The sequence below is a fragment of the Helianthus annuus genome, chromosome 17 (genome assembly GCF_002127325.2).
Source record: "Helianthus annuus cultivar XRQ/B chromosome 17, HanXRQr2.0-SUNRISE, whole genome shotgun sequence".
In the NCBI taxonomy this organism is placed as follows: Eukaryota; Viridiplantae; Streptophyta; class Magnoliopsida; order Asterales; family Asteraceae; genus Helianthus; species Helianthus annuus.
Window position 1 is genome coordinate 23592249 of NC_035449.2, and position 3931 is coordinate 23596179.

Genomic DNA, 3931 nt, shown 5'->3' on the forward strand with positions numbered 1-3931 from the left:
CACCTCAACTAATAAAACTTTAACTAGGTTGTATATGAATTAGAAGCCCTCTGAACGTTACCTACCTAAGTTCCAACCTGTATATGTACACAGTACATAATTATATATTCTATTGTGCATCTACTACTCTATTGCATTCATTACTTTATGTTATATAAACAAACCTTAATTCTCATGTTAGAGTGTGGTAACAACCAGGAGACCTTTTATAGATGTCCGCTTATAGAAATAGAATGTATATAATTAACAAAAATATTATAATATAAGTATTAAGAATAATACATCAATGTTAGAAGATAGAACATATAAAAATTCAATTCAATATATGAAAAATGCATTAAATAGGGAAGTTTTTTGCTCTTCAAAATTGATCACGTATTTTTAGTTTCACCAATAGGCTACATCCAATTACATAATTTTACGCATAAAGCGCCGGAAACTTTGAGATTCGCCAGAAAGTATGGATCTTCGCCGAAAGATTTTAAAACAGAAGGCGTGATGTTGATGGGGGATTGTTGAGGAATATTTGGTTTTTTGGAGTTGATGTTGATGCTAGAAACTATGGAGGTTCGCTGGAGACGGTGTCAGATTGTTGAGAAAGATTAGATGTTTTTGAAGTTGTTTAAGTTTGAATTCTCGGCGGAAACTATGGAGATTTGCCTGAGACATCTGAAAGATAGCCGGAGACATCTGAAGGACGCATTGTAATACCTTTATAAAACATTGAATATTTTATATAATATCTTGTAAATTTCTATATCAAAATGCCGATTTTTCAAAAACTTCAATGTAACGCTTAACATAAAGTTCAAACCATACAAACTGTATTTACAACAGTTTAAACATTCAAAAGATGTTTATAAAGTGCTACATAAGTTTTTTTTTTTTTTTTTTTTTTTTTTTTGCAAACAACTTCAAAGTGTTTAGTAACACAAGACAAAATTTAATTGCGGAAGCTTCACTCGTGTGCGTGTTCGGTTCTCTTAATAGCTTGATTGTCATCCGCATATTCACATTAGTTTCCTATAACCAGAACACTCAAAATTGTTAGTTATGAGATGTTATAATGTGTTTTAACAAGTTCCTAAGACCAAAACAAATCAACAACAACAATTTGCAAATCTGGTTGGCTGTCGCGTGCCGCGACCGGTTCCAGAATAGCTGTCGCGTGCCGCAACACCCGGTGGCGGGCCGCGACCGAGGTTCAACATCCTATCGCGGGGCACGAGGATGTCATTTCGACAGAAAGATTTTAGCACAGACCTGTATATTTCAGCCAAACTTGTTTTTCACTAAAATGACCAACTATCTCAATATTTATCCGATTTACGTCCCTGAGTTTTTTCACTAAAATGACCATAACTATCTCAATATTTATCTCAATATTTAGCACAGACCTACAACTAATCGAATCTTCTTTACACAACTTCCTTTATACGGAATAGTGCAAATTTTAGTCATACTCAACACCTGAGTTTTGACTTTTATTACGCATCTCCGATTCTCGGCTAACACTTATAATGAATATTAATTCATGATCCGGGCATCATCTCGAAGTCTCTAATTGTGCAACCTTCCTGGTTTACTTCAAGACATTGATTTGACCCGTTTAGCTTTCTTAGCGACATCCATCGCTTTATATCACCAAAGTTTCATTACTTTGGTTATTTTGACCCATTTGATATGTTAGTGAAATCCATCGCATTCATACAACCAAACATGTATAATTCGAGTCATTTTGACCCGTTTGAACATAATCGTGGAATCCACCACTTTTACATTTTTACTTATCGCTATACTCTAGTTATTCCGTTCGGTTAATACATACGAAATCCTCCGTTTTAGTAACAACCAAACTTCATAACAATTCAATTATCATTCAAAATAAATAAACATGAAGATACTAGCAAAAATTTACAAAGCATATAGCCGCATACCTTTAAAGCTTTCCTTTTAACCGGTTATCCGTTCTGCCTTGATTACTCGATGATCCGCCCAAATTACCTATAGAATTCAATTCGATCATATCGCTTAAAACTCATGTTTCAATATTCGATACTCAATGCGTTTAACTAATCAATTAAGTGAATCTTTCATATTTATCAATATTTCAAGATCACTTAGACATTTTGTCGAACATCTTAAGGGCGAGATCACTATATTACCATTATCATGTTCATGATTAACTAGTTAACCATGTCAAATCATCATTTTTCTTACTCATATGTCAAGAATACCATAACCGACACTTGAACTTACATCATAACAATCTAGTAACACTAATTCATCATTATACTTCAAGTGTTCATCATTTCATTCCCCAAAACCCATATAACACATATATGATAATCTTGAAATCACTAGGTTATGACATGAATTTATTAAATTCTTATCTAAAGCTTGTTCTTAGACTTGTAAACATCCTAATTTTGCCATAACATCAATCAATCCTTCAATAATTTCATTTATGAGAATGCAGGAAGAATCATAACATCACCAAAGATCAAAATTAAACATACCTTGTGATCTCCTAAGTATAGTGATCACTAATTTAACTTGGAATTGATCTCAAATCGGTTTCCTTCTTTGATTTTGATAGTATTTGGTGAATTTAGGGTTTAAGAATAAGAGTTATGTTTCTCCTAGGTGTTGGTCCAGGGGATTACACACACAGTGTGTGTGTTTTGAACTTATCCCATGTTTTAAAAACAAATTTCAATTATGTCCAATTTGGTCCCTCTAGTTTTAAGATTTATAAAATGGGTTAGAATCCCTTGATTCTTCATCACTTATAATAGATATTTAACTAGGTTAAATATCCCTAGTTTTATTTTCACTATTTTTATTATCAGTATTATTAATTATAGTGGGAAAGCCCGCGCATTGCCGGAGGTAGTTATGTATTTTTGTCGCACCGTGCGTTGGGGACTAAATAACTCGAAGGTAACATGACACAAGGGTTGTTACAAATGTTCAAAAAAGACAAACAACATACTACGTCCAGGCTCGTGAGAATGAGCATATTCATGTGCAGCTTTAGATGATTCCTCAGGATCATGTTCATGTTCAACTTTAGATGGTTCCTCATCCTCTTCAGCGTGTTATGCAAAAAGAAAAACTTCAATGAATATAATTAGGAAAAAATATCAGGGAAGAATAACATTAATTTTAATAAGTACCTCCCATTCGGTATTGTCAATGGATACATCCTTGTCATCATCATTATGGGCTACTGTAGCTTAGATATCAGCAGGGGCCTTCTTTAGATTATATTAGAAGAACCACCGCAAACAAGTGATTTACGCTTGTATCGGAATTGTTTACAACTTGAAGAAAAAAGATGATATCTTTCCATTAAAATAAGATTCACCTTATTTAAAATTATCACCATTTAGCATTTAAAATAAACAAAAAAAATTATGGTAAATTCAACCACATTTACTTAAAAATGGGTCTATTTAAGCTATGCTTTATCACAAATGGGTCACAAAATAAAACTTAGCAGGAAGGGGAATATGTCAAACATGTTGATAGCAAAACATTGTATGTTTATTGCATGAAACCTCCGGAACCATTTTATTCGGATATAAATTAATCGCAGTAATGTTTTTTGTAAACATGTTTACCAATTTAGCACGTTATTATCATTAAGAAAATCTAAAAAATGGAAACAAAATAGTGTTTGTGGGTTGATCCAACCCACTCTGTTTGACTCATACATTGCATGTTAACCCATTACCTAATCCACATAAATTCAAAAGAAGGAGCTTGAAGAAACAAAATACATACCTTAAATTCTCTATGAACTATTGGAATTTCATGTCCCTGCGTCCAAACAAGATACATGCATAAAAGTGCAAAAAACCAAATATTAAACATCATTTAAAATGATTGATAATTTGATTGAGTTACATTAAAGACAACACTACAG

The 3931-nt window shown here is 32.8% G+C and overlaps 1 long non-coding RNA gene across 1 annotated transcript; it reads right to left on the minus strand.

Annotated features, from left to right (window-relative positions):
* Positions 1–350: 350 nt before the first annotated feature.
* On the minus strand, positions 351–2686 carry LOC110922885. The gene is made up of 3 exons (XR_002583554.2): positions 2520–2686; positions 1938–2004; positions 351–1023 (listed from the first exon to the last, which is right to left on the minus strand). It is a non-coding gene; the product is annotated as an uncharacterized LOC110922885 (long non-coding RNA).
* Between the last annotated feature and the right edge of the window lie 1245 nt (positions 2687–3931).